The sequence below is a fragment of the Oryctolagus cuniculus genome, chromosome 8 (genome assembly GCF_964237555.1).
Source record: "Oryctolagus cuniculus chromosome 8, mOryCun1.1, whole genome shotgun sequence".
Classification (NCBI taxonomy): Eukaryota; Metazoa; Chordata; class Mammalia; order Lagomorpha; family Leporidae; genus Oryctolagus; species Oryctolagus cuniculus.
Window position 1 is genome coordinate 26,884,331 of NC_091439.1, and position 18,924 is coordinate 26,903,254.

Below are 18,924 nucleotides of genomic sequence, written 5' to 3' on the forward strand. Positions count from 1 at the left end.
TATTTGAAAAAAAATGACATCACACCAAAGAGACTGACTAAAAGACAAAAGATATCAAATTTTGGCCAGTTTGTAGAGAAAAGAGAAGCCCTGCACATTGTTGGTGAGACTATGAATGTAAATTACTAGAGACACTGTGGTAAACAGTATGGAAGATGCTCAAAAAACTACCAACAGAACTCCCCTATGATCCAGCATCTCTGCAACTGGGTTTATTATATCCAAGAAAAATTAAATCACTCTTTTGAAGAGACATCTTAACTCTTTCATTTATTGCATCACTAATCACAATAACAAAGAAGTTGAAAGTATCTAAGTTTGCATCCACTGATGAATAGATGAAGAATACACACACATACACACACACACACACTAGAATATTACTACTCAGCCATTTAAAAAAGATGAAATATTGTCATTCTCAACAGCACGGATAGAACTGGAGGTCATTATGTTAAGTGAAATATGCCACACACAGAAAGATGAGTATAACCTGACCTCATTCATATAAAAATCTAAAAAAAAGGTGATCATCTACAAGCTAAAATTTAATGGTGGTATGGTTACTAAAGGCTAAGGAGGGAAGTGGGTAGGACAGGATTGGGAAAGGTTGGTTAACAGTTACTAAGTTATAGTGAGACAAAACATATTTTATCACAAAAACTGTTAAAAGAGACAAAGAAGGGCACTATGTAATGATTAAGGGATCAATTCAACAGGAAGATGTGACTATTATAAATATATATGCACCTAATTACAGTGCACTTGGCCAGTTAAAAGCAATGTTAATGGATCTAGAAGGAGACATAGAGTCCAATACAATAGTAACAAGGGACTTCAATACCTCCACTTTCAGCAATGGACAGATCAACCAGACAGAAAATCAACAAGGAAACAACAGAAACAACAGAGTTAGTAGACATTATAGACCAAATGGACCTAACAGATATCTATTTTTCTTCCTACAGTTACAGGATACATATTCTTCTTACCAGTTCATGGAAATTACTCTAGGATAGAGAAAAGGCTAGAACATAAAGCAAGCCTCAGCAAATACAAAAAAATTGAAAGCATGCAATGCATCTTCTTGGACCATAATGGAATGAATCTGGAAATCAAAATAACTCAAAAATCTCTAGAACATATGGAAACGCATGGAGACTGAACAACATGCTCCTGAATGAAGAGTGGGTCACAGAAGAAATCAAAAGAGAAATCAAAAAATTTCTGGAAATGAATGAAGATGAAAATGCAATATATCAAAATGTATTTGATACAGCAAAAGCAGTGTTAAGAGGAAAGTTTATAGCAATTAGTGCCTACATCAAGAAATTAGAAGGGCTACCAGTAAATAAGCTATCAATACATCTCAAGGACCTAGAAAAATGAAAGCAAACCAAACCCAAAACTAGTAGGTGAAAATACATGACTAAAATAAGAGAGGAAATAAACAAAATTGAAGGAAAAAATACAAAAGACCAGTGAAAAGAAGAACCGTGGTTTTTTTTTTTTTTTTTGAAAAAAATAAACAAAATTGACACATCACAGACACAACTAACCAGTCCAGCTTTCTGCTGTGGCCCAGGAGGGCAGTGAAGGATAGCCCAGGTCTTTGGGCCCCTGCACCAGTATGGGAGACCAGGAGGAAACACCTGGTTCCTGGCTTCAGCTTAGCTTAGCTCCGGCCGTAGCGGCCATTTGAGAGTGAACCAATGGAAGGAAGACCTTTCTCTCTGTCTCTCTCTCACTGTCTAACTCTACCTGTCAAAAAAAAAAAAAAAAAAAAAAAAAAAAAAACAACGCCAGCCCGCGGCTCACTAGGCTAATCCTCCGCCTTGCAGCGCCTACACACGGGGTTCTAGTCCCAGTCGGGGCGCCAGATTCTGTCCCTGTTGTCCCTCTTCCAGGCCAGCTCTCTGCTGTGGCCAGGGAGTGCAGTGGAGGATGGCCCAAGTCCTTGGGCCCTGCACCCCATGGGAGACCAGGAGAAGCACCTGGCTCCTGCCATCGGATCAGCGTGGTGTGCCGGCCACAGCGTGCCGGCCACGGTGGCCACTGGAGGGTGAACCAACGGCAAAGGAAGACCTTTCTCTCTGTCTCTCTCTCTCACTGTCCACTCTGCCTATCAACAAAAAAATAAAATAAAATAAAAAAAATACAACACACTTTCATGATGAAAACTTTAAGAAAATTGGATATAGAAGGAACATTCCTCAAAACATTCAAGGTTATTTATGACAAACCCATGACAAGCATCCTATTGAATGAGGAAAAGTTGGAAGCATTCCCATTGAGATTCAGAACCAGACAATGGATGCCCACTCTCACCATTGCTATTCAATATAGACCTGGAAGGTTTGGCCGGAGCTATTAGGCAAGAAAAAGAAATCAAAGTTAAGCAAATTGGGAAGGAGGAAGCTCAAACTACCTATTTGCAGAGGACATGATTCTAGATCTAGACTATCATAACTCATAAAAGGGTATGGTAAATTGACAGAATATAAAATCAACACACAAAAATCAACAACCTTTGTATATACAGACAATGCCATGGTTGAGAAAGAATTTTTAAGATCAATCCTATTCACATTAGCTACAAAAAAAAATCAAATACCTTGGAATATGTTTAACCAAGGATGTCAAAGATCACTATGATGAGAATTACAAAACATTAAAGAAGGAAAAAGACACAAAAAAGGATAAATTTCCCATGTCCATGGATTGGAAGAATCAATATCATCAAAATGTTCATACTACCAAGAGCAATTTGCAGATTCAGTGGGACACCAATCAAATTATCAAGGACATTCTTCTCAGATATAGAAAAAATGAAACTGAATTTCTTATGGAAACACAGGAGACTCCGAATAGTGAATCCAATCTTATACAACAAAAACAAAGCTGGAGGCATCATATTACCAATTTTCAAGAGATAATATAAAGCAGTTATAGTCAAAACAGCCTGTTACTGATACAAAAACAGATGAACATAGTAGCAACACCAGAAAACAATTCACACATCTACAACCAACTTTTCTTTGAAAAAAATAGCTGAACTCAGTTCCTGGCGCAAGGACAGTCTTTTCAATAAACGGTACAGGGAAAACTGGATCTCCACATGCAGGAGTATATAGCAAGACCCCTAACTTACAACTTACACAAAAATCCAATCAAAATGCATTAAAGACCTGATACTATTAAATTATCAGTGAACATTGTGTAAATCCTGCAAGCCATTGGCACAGGAAAAGAGTTCTTGGAAAAGACCCCAGATGCATAGGCAATCAAAGCCAAAATTGACAAATGGGATGCATCCAATTGAGAAGCTTCTCCACTGCAAAAGAAACACTCAGCAAAGTGTTGAGGCAACTGACAGAATGGAGAAATTATGTGTAAACTACGCAGCTGTTAAAGGTTTAATAACCAGAATATATAAAGAAATCAGGAAACTCAAAAATAACAGATCAAACAACCCAATTAAGAAATGAACAAAGAACTTGAACAGGCATTTTTCAAAACAGGAAATTCAAATGGTCAACAGATGCTTGAAAAAATGTGTGGGATCACTAAGCATCAAGGAAATGCAGTTAAAAACCATAATGAAGTTGCACCTCACCCCTCTTAGAATGCCTTTCGTACAGAAATCAACGAGCAACAAATATTGGCATGGAGAAAAAGGTACCCTAATCCGCTCTTGCTGAGAATGTAAACTCTTACATTCATTTGGAAGACAGCATGGAGATACCTCAGAAATCTGAATACAGACCTACAATAGGACCCAGCTATCCCACTCCTGGGAATTTACTCCTAGGAAATTAAATCAGCATATGAAAGACTTATCTGTACCCCTGTGTTTATTGCAGCTCAATTCACAATGGCTAAGATATGGAATGAACTCAAAAGTCCATCAACTGAAGACTATATAAAGAAATTGTGGGATATGTACACCATGGAATACTACACGGTATTAAAAAAAAGGAAATCGAGTCATTTGCAACAAAATGGATTAAATGGAAAACATCATACTTAATAAAATAAGCCAGACCTAGAAGGAGATATATCATATGTTCTCTCTGATCTGTTGTAACTAATAAAATACCTAAAACGTAATCTATAGAAGTGAAATTGACATTTTGAGATGCAATGACTTTGAACAGATCTTGACTATTCAGGAACTTTTTTTTTCATACTATTTGTCAAACTGTTTACTTAGTTTAGTGTTAATCATGTGTACAAAGCTAATTTAAAATAGATCTTATAAAAATAAGAATGGGAATAAAAGAGGGAGGAGGAAGAGGGTTGTGAGTGTGTGTGAGAGGGTGGGTACAATGGGAAGAATCCCTATTTTCCTAAAGTTGTACTTATGAAATACATGAAGATTATATTTCTTAAATAAAGTGCCCTGATCTTGGACTTTCTAGACCCCAGAACTGCAAGAAATGTTTATTGTGTTTAAGCCACTCTGTCTGTGGTGCATTGGTATGGCAGTGCTAGCCCAGACAGGTAATTCCCAAAGGACTGATTGAGACCTTCTTCTTGTAGTTTCTATCAATTAGTCATCCATTCATCCTGCTGAGCTTAGAAACTACTCTAAGTAGATCTAGTTTGGCCACGTACTTTTGACATAGAAGGATTTTAATAAAAATAATTTTGTATTTTTATGTTATATTCAAGTACTATTATACCTTCATAAATGCTAGTTAGTTACCCTAGCTCCATTCTAAGTTTGTGATAGTAATTTCTATCCAGGGAAAAATGTAAATGTTAACTGATAGCTATGAAAGGAGCATATGAAGCACAATTTATTCCACACCATGCTTATTTAACTTACTGTCAAAATAGGTTTGTTTTCAATTCATGGTTTTTAATTCTTATTTAAAAGGCTTATTCTAATAAAAATAAATAGTAAACTAAAAGGATAAATTCTTATGAGTCAGACTGAAAGACAGTTTGCATTACTTAATCCTTGCTTTATTTTGGGAACTGAATACATGATTTAAATATTTGTACTGATTCCTCAAGAACATCTTTCTCACCTATGTAAGCAATGAGCTTAAACATGGCTATGAAATTCAGACTGAGACAATTAATTCGGTAAGTGCTTTCATAACCCTCTCCATATTTCATAAAGCTAGTCTTACTTCATTTGCTTTAGTTTTTGTGCAAATAATTGCATCACAATTATTTTATCCATAATTTATTATCTCCATCAGTTCCTGACATTTTCCACATTGGCAACACAGAGTAAACATAGTACAAAATGATTGCTGTCCACATTAAATAACAAATCTAGCATCAAAACACCCAGCTTCTATGTGCAAAATATCAGTGTTGGGGCCAGCGCTGTGGCATAGCACATCAAAGCCCTGGCCTGCCAAGCCAGCATCCCATATGGGTGCCAGTTAGCTTCCTGGCTGCTCCATTTCCAACCCAGTCTCTCTCTCTCTCTCTCTCTCTCTCCCTGGTTCTACATCTCTCTGTAACTATGCATTTCAAATAAATAAAATAAATCTTTTAAAAAAAAGTTTATTTGGCATAAAATAACAGTGTTACCATTTTACTTATTCTCTTTTCAGCAGGATGGGGCTAGAATATATTCTTTTTAGTGAAGAGGAGAGGTATGACATTTATATTTTTGTATTCAGTAAGTTCACTACAGCAAATGAAATATAGGAAGTGAAAATTCACTTTTGAATTTGACTTTATGTCATAATTCAGGTCTGGCTATTTGAGTCTACATTTCTCTGTTTCACTCAGCAGTAGTAATGATTTTATTCATCATAAACCAAGTGAATGAAATGTTATTGCAATCACAAAGGATCACAGGAAACAGAAAGTATTGATTTTTTTCCCTTAACTTCTAATCAAAACCTCTGCAACACATAGGTGTTGGATCAAAATTTCTAAAGTTGAAAGCTGTATTATGCGAACATCTTTGTTTCTCAAGGCTATAACTTTATTTTCCCTGCCCAACTCTAGAGGGAGGAAGGTTACAGAGAAAGAGAAGAGCAGTCAAACCCTAGCTTTCATTGTGCAATTGCTCACTGAGCCTCCTTGGCGACTCAGCTGCTTGTGTAGCAGCTGTAATGAAAGATTATGCCTAAAGGCAAATGTCCACAGAAGGCATTTCTTCCCTGGCCTGCCTAGCAGCTCTGCTTCAGGCTAAGCGTATGGCTTTCATTTACTTTCCAAATCTGCATTTTCAACAATTTTATTTGAGTACCAATTCACACTTCAGGTTTTCTGTATTTTGAAAATTAATACTAAAATACTCCTATTTTCCTCTTCCTCAATATTAAATGATCAATAAATCTTTTGGTACATATATATTGATAAAGTAGGGGCAAGCCATTCAGATCTCATCAATGTTAATGCCTGCTTATTGGAAAATTTTAAAGGAAAAGAAGGACAGCAAGTGTTTTATAATTTCACAGACTTGACATTTCAGACAGAGTCAGAATTCCGGTATCAGATAATAACTAAAGTCTCCTTGATGGAGCATAAATCTTTTCTGTATACACTGTAATAGGAATTCATCTTACATTTTAAGAAAGTTGAATAGGATGACACATTGGATCATCACAATTATATACAGGGAAGAGAAGTATGGAAAACACAACGAGAAAATTCCTAAGACTAGCCATTATTTACACTAAATTCCCAGTGGAAAAACTAGAAACTGACATCAGAACTACAGACTACTATGTGCATTTTAAAAAGTTTAAGAGTTAATTTTATTTATTTGAAAAGTGGAGCAATGGAGAAAAAGGGAGAGAGATGGAGAAATAGATCATCCAAAGACTGGTTCACGTTCCAAATGGCCACAAAGTCCAGGATGGGCTAAAGCCAGGAAACTAGAGCTCCAACCTGGTCTCCCAGGTGGGTGAAAGGGATCCAATTATTTAGGCCTTCTTACCTTGCTTTTCCCAGGCCATTGGCAGGAAACTGGAGAGAAGTGGAATAACTGGGACATGAAGCAACACCCACACAGGAAGCTGGCATCCATCACAGGTGGTTGCTTTATATCCTGTGCCACAACACCAGCCCTATATAGCAGAATTTTAAAAGCAAATTGAAAAAAACCACAAAGATACTGTATTGTTACATATACGTATTTTAAATGTGCAACATACATTCATTATATATTGATATAAACATTGTTGCTAATAGTTATATAGTTACAACACATAAGGTTGAATGTACATATATACACATAGATACATATCACTATTTGCTTTGGGTTATGGGTTAAAAGTTTGTGTCTCTCCCTAATCCATATGCTGAAACCCTAATCTTTAGTTTGATGGCAATGGAGGTAGTACAATAGGGAAATAACTTGGTTTAGGAGAGGTCACAAGTGGACCTGATGAAGGTAATGAATTAAAAGAACAGGAAAAGACACCAGATCTCTCTCTCCACCACATGAGTACACAGTACAAAGGATGCTGTTAGCAAGCCAGGAAGCCATAGTCACCAAAACCTGACCATATTGGCACCCTGATAACTGACTTCCATCTATCAGTGCTGGTGGATGGAACACATCTGTTGCTTAAGCTACTTACTCTGTTTTGTGTAAGGGTAGCCTGAGCTAACACAATTTGTAATGCTCATATGTTTTAAGTGCTATGCTTAATGTTTTTATTAGTAATATTCTAGTGTAAAATTAATAGATGTATATGATAAGTTAAAAGAGGCGTAAAATAAAATATTCCATTCTATGTAAGATTCTACATGGTGGGCCAGTGCTGTGGAGTAGCAGGTAAAGCTGCTGCCTGTGGGCTGGCATCCCACATGGGCGCCATTTCTGGTCCTGGTTACTCCACTTCTGATCTGGCTCACTGCTGGTACGCCTGGGAAAGCAGTAGAGGATTGTCCTAGTCCTTGAGCCCCTGTACTCATGTGGGAACCTGGAGGAAGCCCCTGAATCCTGGTTTAAGATCAGCCCAGTTCTGTTGGATTGAAGATTCTCTCTCTCTCTCTCTCTCTCTCTCTGCCTCTGCATCTCTGTGACTCTGCCTTTCAAATAAATAAATAAATCTTTTTTAAAAGATTCTATATGGTTCTTTTGTTATGCAAATGTTGCTGATATAATTTTGTGAATCCTCCAAGAATTATTCTATGAATACACATAAAGCATTAATAATTCAGCCGGCACCACGGCTCACTAGGCTAATCCTCCGCCTGCGGCGCTGGCACCCCAGGTTCTAGTCCTGGTTGGGGTGCTGGATTCTGTTCCGGTTGCTCCTCTTCCAGTTCAGCTCTCTGCTGTGGCCTGGGAGTGCAGTGGAGGATGGCCCAAGTGCTTGGGCCCTGCACCCACATAAGAGGGGGAGAGGGAGGGGGAGGGGGAGGGAGGGAGGGGAAGGGGAGGAGGAGGGGGGAGGAGAAGGGGGAGGAGAAGGAGAAGGAGAAGGAGATCTTTCATTGCTGATTTGTTCCTCAAATCACAACTGTAGGGGCTGGGCCAGGCCAAAGCCAGGAGTTAGTAACTCCATCCAGGCCTTCCACATGAGCAGCAGCAGGGAACCAAGTACTTGAATCATCATCTGATGCCTCCAATCTGCATTAGCAGGAAGTTGATTGAGAAGCAGAATAGCCAGGATTTGGGCCAGTTGTCTGATGTGGGACACAGGCAACCTAAGGAGCAGCTTAACCTGCTGACCCACAATACACACCTCAAGCTTTCTCATTTTTACTCATTGCTAAGTGGAGGTTGTTCCCCATGGATCCGCTATTTGGGAGAATGTTTTCTGAGAGTAAAGGCTTAAAGGCTTGTGATTGCCCAGCACACACACATATAAATTCTATGGTTTCCAAATTTCTCTGCCCTTGAGATAATAATCAGTTCCCTCGGTCTTTCTTCACAGCTGCTCTGTGTGACAAATATAGAATTTTTTTCTTTTCAGAAACCAACCTTGGTCCCCAAATGTTTGTCATGCTGCACTCCCGAAAGCACGCTTCCTTACCTGGATGATGTCCCTGGGGAAGGAGATCCTTTCTCTGCCCATTTACCCCCCACCCCGAACATTTCTATGATAATTATGGTTTAAGAGATGGTCTAGCTTTTGTGTCCATCCAAACATTGCAATTTTAAGTAAGGGCACCTTGAAATGATCCTTCAGAGAGTGATACCTAATTTGTGATTCTCATACTCCTCTCATTCTGAGTTAAACATGCAGAGTCGACTTTCTCTCTTGCACCTCTTTATTGCAGTTGCATTTTTGCTTTGGAAACATTACCCTATGTTGAGTTTTGGTTAGTGTTTTCTAATGATTTTGCAAAAAATGGATTTTTTACTCTATTTCTCATACCTATGTCATGAGAAATTGGATTCAGGATGAGAGTGGACAATGATACTTGCTATATTCAAATAGAAGTCAAAATAGACTTTGAGTTTTTTTGAAAACACTCAGGACACAGAGTAATTAAAAGATAAAATGAACTTGATGTTAAAGTAATGGCTGAATGCATTAACATGTTTATAATTCTATTTCTTCCCAAAGCTAGTAGCCTTACATCTCATCCATGTATGACATTATCATACATCATATCCAGTATAAAATGCACCACTGTACATAATTAATCAAATTCTGTATTAAATTAAATTGCTGCTATCCAATATGTATAATGTTTTAACTTATCCTAGCATCTATTATGCAAATGTAAAGAAAGAAATATATGCATGATACAAAGGGGAAAATATACCAGACCCTTGTAGTAGTCTTTACCAAAGCATTTTTTATTTTTATGAAATTGTCTGATCCTCTAAGATTTAGATTATAAGTGTCTTTCTAAATAGTATGCATAGAAAGAAAACATTTTCTCAAAGCACATTATGAATTATAAGATAACATAATTTTTCTCAATTATTTTGTTTCATTTCAAATTTATTTGTAATGGTTACCACTGACTTTGACTATCTAATTTCAACACTGAATAGGGACTTTATATGATATTTGAGTTCAGTGAATTTAGTTGCTTCATGGTAATCTGGGACATTTGTACTTGGGAAGAATATTGTTGTCACATGTTTTAAGAAGTAAAAGAACAGAATTAGAGATTTAGACATGTTTTCTAGTACTATTTTATTTGTTGTGCACCAAAATGCTTCAAAATTTATCTGCCTAAAAATAAAAAAAAAGTGTTTATTTTCTTATAGTTCTATGTGTCATGATCTGGTTGCAGTTTATTTGGGTGCCTTTGGGTTTTGCTCTCTCTTGAGCTTTCTACCAAGCTCTTGGCTGGAACTGCAGTCTCCCATTGAAGGCAGCAGTGAAGGGAGGGAGGTAGTCTACATTTGGGCTTGGTCATGTGACTGTTGACAGGCTCTGACTCTCCCTCTCACTATCTCTAGGTCTCTCTCTCTCTCTCTCTCTTTCTTCCAGGGCTTCTGGACAGGAATGTTGTATGGTGTGGCAACTGGTTTCTCTTAGGGTGAATGATCCAAAAAAGAGTGACAGGAAGCACCTCAGACCAAGGTCTAAATCATATTGCATGGTCTCAGAAGTGACATGGGATCATTTTTGGCTCAGAGGGGTGAGATAGAGGAAATTTGGATTAAAAAAAAATAGGGGATGGGGCCAGTGCTATGACAAGGCAGGTAGAGCTGCAGTCTGCAGTGTCCACATCCCACATGGGCACTGGTTCGAGTTCCAGCTGCTCCAATTCTGATCCAGCTCTCTGCTGTGGCCTGGGAAAGCAGTACAAGATGGCTCAAGTTCATGGGCCCCTGAACCCACATGGGAGACCTGGAGAAGGCTTCTGACTCTTGGCTTCTGATCAGCACAGCTCCGGCCATTGTGGCCATTTGGGGAGTGAGCCAGCAGGTGGAAGACTTTCTCTCTCGCTTTTCCTCTCTCTCTCACTTTCTCTCTCTGTCTCTCTCTCTCTACCACTTCATGGCTCTGCCTCTCAAATAAATAACTAAATCTTAAAAAAATAGGGGAAGCTGGATATGTCTAACTAATTGTGACAACTTTGTTGTACCAATATGAGATATTTACAATAGTGGAACATAGATATGGGATTTATGGGCATTTTTGCACTACTTCATGATTTTTCTTTGTATATATAAAACTATTCAGAGATAAAAAGATTTTTAAATGAAGGAGACAGTTGGAAAGGCAGTGTAGGTGAAGCATTATTAAGAGGGGAATGGGGCCAGCGCCGCGGCTCACTAGGCTAATCCTCCGCCTTGCGGTGCCAGCACACCAGGTTCTAGTCCCGGTCGGAGTGACGGATTCTGTCCCGGTTGCCCCTCTTCCAGGCCAGCTCTCTGCTGTGGCCAGGGAGTGCAGTGGAGGATGGCCCAAGTGCTTGGGCCCTGCACCCCATGGGAGACCAGGAGAAGTACCTGGCTCCTGGCTTTGGATCAGCGCGGTGCGCCGGCTGCAGCACGCTGGCTGTGGCGACCATTGGAGGATGAACCAACGGCAAAGGAAGACCTTTCACTCTGTCTCTCTCACTGTCCACTCTGCCTGTCAAAAAAAAAAAAAAAAAAAAAAAAAAAGAGGGGAATGCGACTGTGCACAAAATTATCAATATGTTAATATCTCCTTATATGTTCTTTCACATGAAATAAAATTAGAGAGAAGTTACAGATGAGATGCAGTGTCCTTCTCAGCCTTTTTCATGTATTCTAACTCCTCTAAAGCAGAAACTTGATAGCTACCTATCAAAGAGAATTAGTTCAATTGTTATAGTTTATGTTTCAGAAAATGACAATAGACATCTAAGATGTGTTATAGAGAATGATGATGCTTGTATGCATGCCTGAACTCTAAATGTTGTGTTAATTAAAATAAAAGTATGCACCATTTCACTCTCAGTCTTGTTTTAGGTGATTATTTCTCTCTGATGACACCGTTTATTTTGCATATTTATTCAATTGGTTACACATTTACCTATCCTAGTTACAGTGTGAAGGACGATGTTGCTAAAATAATACTGACCTAAGAAAGCATAAAGAATTGTTACAAAATGCCATTGTAACACATCACATTAGACAAAGGATGCACACATCCTAAACAGAAGGACCACTTACACAACAAAAATATCATTGAAGCCTAATCATATTAAAAAGGCAACACCATTAAGAACAAAACAAATTATAGCCTTAGCGCTGAGGAATTAGGTGTATATAGCATTTTCTGCAGGGATTTTAAATAATAGCAGAAATCCATCATAATATGAGCTTAATATTCTCCAGAAGAACATAATGGATTACATTTTAAACATTATACCCTATTTCTTTGCAATGCACACACATATAAAGTTCACAGTGGGTATTTAAAAATATTTTTTCAGTGAGTTTCCTATATAAGACATTTGACAATGAAATTCAGTTATATTTTATAATTCCAATCAATGTTACCAGGGAAGTACACCACACAAATTTATATTTTGAAATCTAGAGATGTGTTTACCATTAAACCCCCTAATGATTGATGTTCCTAGAATCTGAAAGCTGGGAAGAATGTTTACGCAGATGAATATGAAAATAATTTTTCATGTTCTTTTCCCACCTGAAGCATTTCCTGAATTCAGAAGGGGATTCTGAATAGTAACAGTCATCTAAAGCAGAACAGTAGACAAAGCAATTCATTAAATACACAGAGGGTCGAGGTGAAACTTGTTTTTGCAGACTTTTACTCAACATTGTCATATTCATGGTGGGTAAGCATTTGTAATAGTAACTAGGTAGTTCTAATATTAATAATAAATTTAACTCATTTTTGCTAAGGTGAATTTTCTTCCAAGGTTTTTTAAGATATAAAACAAAATTCAATATTACTGTTAAAAACATGTGTCAGAATTTGATTAGAAAATTATAGGCATGAGCTGAGAGCCTGGCCAAGTGGTTAAGATGCAGGGTAAGATGTAATGTATTAATGAATTCTTTTTTAAAAAATAAGATGTCCCCACCGCACGTCACAGTGCCTGGGTGTAATACTAGGCTTGATGGTGGCTTGACTCCTGCCTCCAACTTTCTGCTAATTCCGATCCTGGAAGGCAGTGGTGATAGCTGAAATAATTCGGTTCCTGCCACCCATGGAGGAGACCTGGATTGAGTTTCTGGATAATGACTTTAGCCTTGATCCAACCCCAAACTACGAGATGAGAGCTCTTTCTCTTTCTCTACTTGTCTTTCTGCCTCTCAATTAAATAAATACAAATTTTAAAAGTTTATAAGCACTCATTTCTATCGTATATCAACATTTATGAATTACTTTCTGTTTGGCAGTGTTCACAAAAAATAATGACCTAGAACTAGAAGTTATAAACAAAGCAAATGGGATTAATCACAGTAAGTGGTAAATTGAACACCTTTGAACACAGTTGCTCATTATGAGAAATTGTGACAAATCTTTCTGTGTGTTTGATCAGATATCCTGATATGCTATTGTTGCTAGTTCAGTTTTTCTTGGTGGTGTTGATCAACCTTGCTATAGGTTTATCCATTTTATTGCCTTTTGAAAGAACTAGTGTTCTACTTTTTGAACTTTTTCTAATCTCTTTTAATTTATTTATAAAGTGATGATTTTTTTGTTTTTTTATTATTTACTTCATTATACTTATATTAAAATTAGTTTATTTTCAGCATCTTAAATCAGACTGATATTAAAGCTATTTTCCATTTTTATACAAGCACTTAGATTGTATATTACCCCCATACTTTTTTTTAGCTGCATCCCACATATTTCTGTGGGATTTTTTCTGATTTTTTCTGATTTCAGGTTACAACATTTTCTTGTGTTTTTTGTTTTTTGTTTTGTTTTTGAACCCTTTGGTTATTTAGAAATGTAGTATATAATTTCCAAATATTTGGAGTTTTTTGTATATCTATTGTTAGTTTATGATTTAAGTCTTTTGTAATCAGAAGGGCATACCATGTGTGATTTATAACATCTTGAACTTACTGAGATTTGTTTCTCAAATCAGTGTTTCATGTATCTTTGTGCATATTACATATGCAATTAAAAACAATATTTTCTGGAGTTGCTGCTATGGTGCCCTAGAAATGTCAATTATCTTAGTTTTTAAAAATTGTATTTAAAAAATTTTACTGATTTTGGCATAATTTTGGAATAATTATAAAAAATGGATTTAAAATTCCTAGCTGTAAATACACATCTTATTTTTTCTCTTCAAATATTTTAATGTTATTATTACATGCATTGATGTTTATAATTATTTAGCTTTGATGAATTTATCCTATTATCATCATAAAATACTATACTTTTCTCTTGTAGCTTTTCTTGTCTTGAAGACTATTTTCTTTGATACTGATCTAGTAACATCCGATTTCTTATTAGTGTTTCCATCGAATATCACTTACATTCTTTAACTTATAACACATCTATATCTTTATAGGAGAGAATTGTAAGTTTATGAAAAAATAGAATTAAATGGTAAGTTTATTGTGGGTCAATTTTTTTGAAATCATGGGTCACTTTTTCATAACATGCATTTTTCATGAACTTTTTGAAGTACCCTCCTTTTCAGAGTTTTGTCCTTGTGAATATCATATGCTTTCTTTGTAGATACAGATGAAAAACTTTTAGAAGTGTTTAGAATACTAGCATTTATTAGCAATATAATAATTGATATAGGTGAATTTAAATCTAATACTTTGTCATTTGTTTTCTTTTACTAAAAAATATTTATTTATTTATTTATTTATTTGAAAGTCAGAGATACAGAGACAGAGAGAGGGAGAGATGGAGAAAGATCTTCAGTCTGCTGGTTCCCACTTCAAATGGCCTTGATGGCCAGGGCTGAGCCAGATAGAAACCAGGAGTTTCATCGGGGTCTTCACAAGAGAAGCAGGGATCCAAACACTTGGGACATCTGTTGCTTTTCTCAGGCTATTAGCAGAGATTTGAATCAGAGGTAGAGCAGCTGGGACATGAACCAACTCCTGTGTGGAAGGTGGGCATCACAGGTTGTGGCTTTACCTGCTTTGCTACAATGCCAGCTCCTGTTTGTTTTCTTTGTGTTTTATCAGTTGTTTGCTTTTCTTGCTCTTATTTTCCTCTTTTTTTCTCAGTTTCTTCATTTTTTTGTATTTATCAAGTAATTTTAATATTCCTTATTGTCATACATTGTGGTATGTTTTAATTCTATATATTGCAAGCTCCATAATGTATTATTTTTGCTTGAAAAATATTTTAAATACTTAGGAAAATAGTTTTTAAAATATATTATTTTGTATAACTGCATTTACTGTATCTGGCACATTTCATTTTTTTCCTGTAGATTTCAATTATTTACCTTTGCTATAATTTTCTTCCAGTCCTAAGAATTTTGTTAGTATTTTGGTACATTTGTTACTGTGGATATAAATTTGATAATTGTAAATGTCTTCAATTATGAAGGATATGTATACTGAGTATGGAACTGTTTAACTTCTACTTTTGTTTTCTTTTCAGAAGTTTATGGTACTATTCCATATTCTTTTGGCTCTCAATTTTCCTGATTGAAGTCAGCCGTATTTCTTATCAATTTTCTTATCTATTGTTGTATAACTGTAGCTTATTTTAAAGTGTTTTTGATGTTAGTTACATGATTTTTAGTAACTCAACTATGGTGTAAGTAGGTATCATTTTCATTAATTTATTCAGTTTGGGTTTATTGAACATTTTGGATTAAATTGTTGGAGTCATTGATTTAAACTTGGAAAATATTTGAACATTGTTTTCTTCAAACATTTTTTCTGCTCCATTACTTCTCTTTCTCTCTCTTTATCACTCCCTCCACACCTCTCCTCTTTTTTGTAGGACTTCATTTAAAACATATCTAGTTGGTTGTATTTTAAAACTTTTATTTATTCCTTAAAACATCCTGAAACATGATTGATTATATCTCTTTTTATACACTGTTTAATCATAATAGTACTGTAGAAATTCTTATTGACTCACTATAAACATCACTGTATTCACTGGTATTCTTTTATGCTTATTATTCATAATATTTTCAGGTTTTTTACGCATTTTGATTTTTTAATGTAGCATAGAATTTACATAACTATGTAACATTTTAGAACATTTTTTTGTTGTTCAGACTTTTTCTCTAACAAGTAGTTAACATGAAGCTGATCATTCAAATTCTTTTTTCTTCTGTCACTCTGAGCTGGTGCTGGGTCACAGCATTAACCAGATTGAATCCCTTGTGAATCAATAAACCTCAACCTCTCAGCTGCTGCCTTTTTGTCTAGGGTTCTGGTGGCTATGGTACCTTCGATTTTGACAGGGACTGAGAAAACAAGCACAGCACTACATAAATTCTCTCTGTTGATTATCTGCTGTTGCTTTCTTGGCAAAAATGAGGAAAGGGCACAGGTTGAACTACACTGTATAGTAACCTATCTTTGCTTTTACAACTCTTCAAATCTCTTATTTTTTCTGTCTGCCCACACTGTGCTCTAAGGAGTCACTTGACTCCCCCCCACATCTATAAAATCATTCTCTTTATGACCCTCCCCTGCCCACACCAGAGGCCCCTTCTCTAGGTGTGAGAACTTAGCTATTTCTCCATTTATTCCTGAGACGCTTATTTCTCTCTAGATTGCAGTTCATAGGAATTTCGATCTCCCCATTCTGCACTTGCTCTATTACAAAAGTATTATTTTTATTTTACTAGATTTAAGATGCTTGACCATAGGAGAAAAGTCTTTGTCCTCTTACATGCTAACTGCAAATGGAAGTTCTTTTTTGGTTTCCAGATACTAAAAAAATCAGAATTTAAATTCATTTTTCTTCTAGAGACTCAATGTTTGTTTATTGTTATGTTCCTGACCCATAGAATTATCATAAAATATTTTGATAAAACAATAAATGGTTCTTACAGTCTCCAACAGTGATAAAAGTTGTCATATATTTGAAATTGAAATAACAACATTTGCTAAAGATACTTTTAGAGGTTTCCTTCTTAGAACAATGAATAAAATTCTTGACATAGATTTGACTGTATAAGGCACTGGCAATACCTAATCAAGGTAATCAAAGAGATAATAAGTGTTTAGAAAAAACTGACTTTCAAATCGATATGCACTATCATTGTCATCATCTTTATTATCTTCACTGTCACTTCTGGCAGTTTTTGAGTTTATTATATATTCAAATTTATGTTGAACTTTTGTTATTTAATATTCATGCAAATCTTCTGAGGAAATTACTATTATAAAAAACAAATTAAGTAAAAAAGTAAAAGCTAATTAATATTTTATATTTAATTTAATATATAGCATTATTCATAAAAATGTAACCAATAAGAAATAATTTTATCACATTAATTTTTTCTTGCTAAGATTTTAATTGGTGTATATTTAAATTACACATGTAATGTGCAAATAACATGGAAGTTGAGCTTTTCAATGTAGAAATGATTATATCTACATACACATGATTAAATATTATTTAATTTTTTCAAGTACAAATTCAAGTACAAATTTCTAAAAATTAGCAATTGAGAGTTTCCTTAAAATATAATTTCATGACAGCCTTTGTTATAGAAATGTTTATCTTAATAAAGAATTAAGGATAATCTATCACTTTCATGAAGGTTTCCATCATAATTATTTAGTTCAATCATTGAATAGGCCATCAATTTTGATTTTTTTTGTCTGAAAGCCTCACAAATCACATTGGATAATTTAACAAAAATATAATTTATTTGATGGATAAGGGGTTTTATAGAAAGTCAAAAAAGCAATTGATTTAGAAAGGTCTAGGAATCAGGATAATCTCTGCTAATTTCTTCAGATTGCACCACCGAAGTAATTCAGCCTAAAAGTAAAATCTCAAGAAGAACTAAGCCAATTGACTTAATCTAGATTAAATATTTACCTTTTACAGGGCATAGAGCAGGACAGCTTAAGAGAGCATTTCTCAAAGGCTGTAAACAGAAAAGAAATGCGTGGTAGGTAGCATTTAGACAAAGGCATTAAATGTCTACTGCTACTTAAAGAGTATATGCAAAGGTAAGCTACAAGTGCAGCAACACTAAATTATGATTAATCATATTGTAGTCTACCAATTTGCAACAGAACATTTTCTCATTCCTAAAGAAGTTTCTCTATTTATTTTGTATTTGCAAAATAAATATACAAAGATATTTATTGATAAGTTAGTCTTAAAGTGATGTACATAATAGCACATTTAGAAGTCAATACAAACCTAAAAGTTATTGGTTTGCATTTTTTAGCCAAAATTCATTTTTCTTGGATAGTCAGAATTCAAAAGAATTGCATTCTTCCTTGTCTAACTTTAGTCTATTTTATTTCTCTGGTGTTAGCACACTTTCAGCAGCTTTCCATCATTATGTCAGGGTAGTACTTCATAATATTTTTCACATTTTCTGCCTCATACATCAAACTATAGAATTTTATCCATAAGGCAGAGCTGTCACTCTGTAAAATTTTTAGCAATGTTCTCATTTTTATCTGACATCTAGAAATACCTAAAGTAATAAAAAATCATTTTTACCTCATATTTGCTTTGGTTTTCATTCTGTCCCTGTCAGTCTATATACCATATAGCAAGGGAAGATTTATATTACATCATTTTGGTTTTTCCAGTATCACACAAAGAATCCTTATGTTAGTTGTGGTTTGTCTCACAGAATTTTCTATGAAAGTCTAAAATCTATACTTAGTATTCTTTTTTTAAATGTTAACTTTTTCTGCTATGAACGCTTCTGGTCTGTTATGTATTTATGAATAGTATTACATATAATAATTTATATAAAATTTATTCCATCATACCAAAGAATATAGACTTCATTCCATCAAGGATATCACTTTTATGGGCAATTTAATTGAAATACGAAGAAATTGCATTTATGTTTATTAGTATTATCTCACAGTTTTCAACTAGCCATCAAGATACTTACAAAATATCATTTTTAGTAAATATCTGGGTTTCA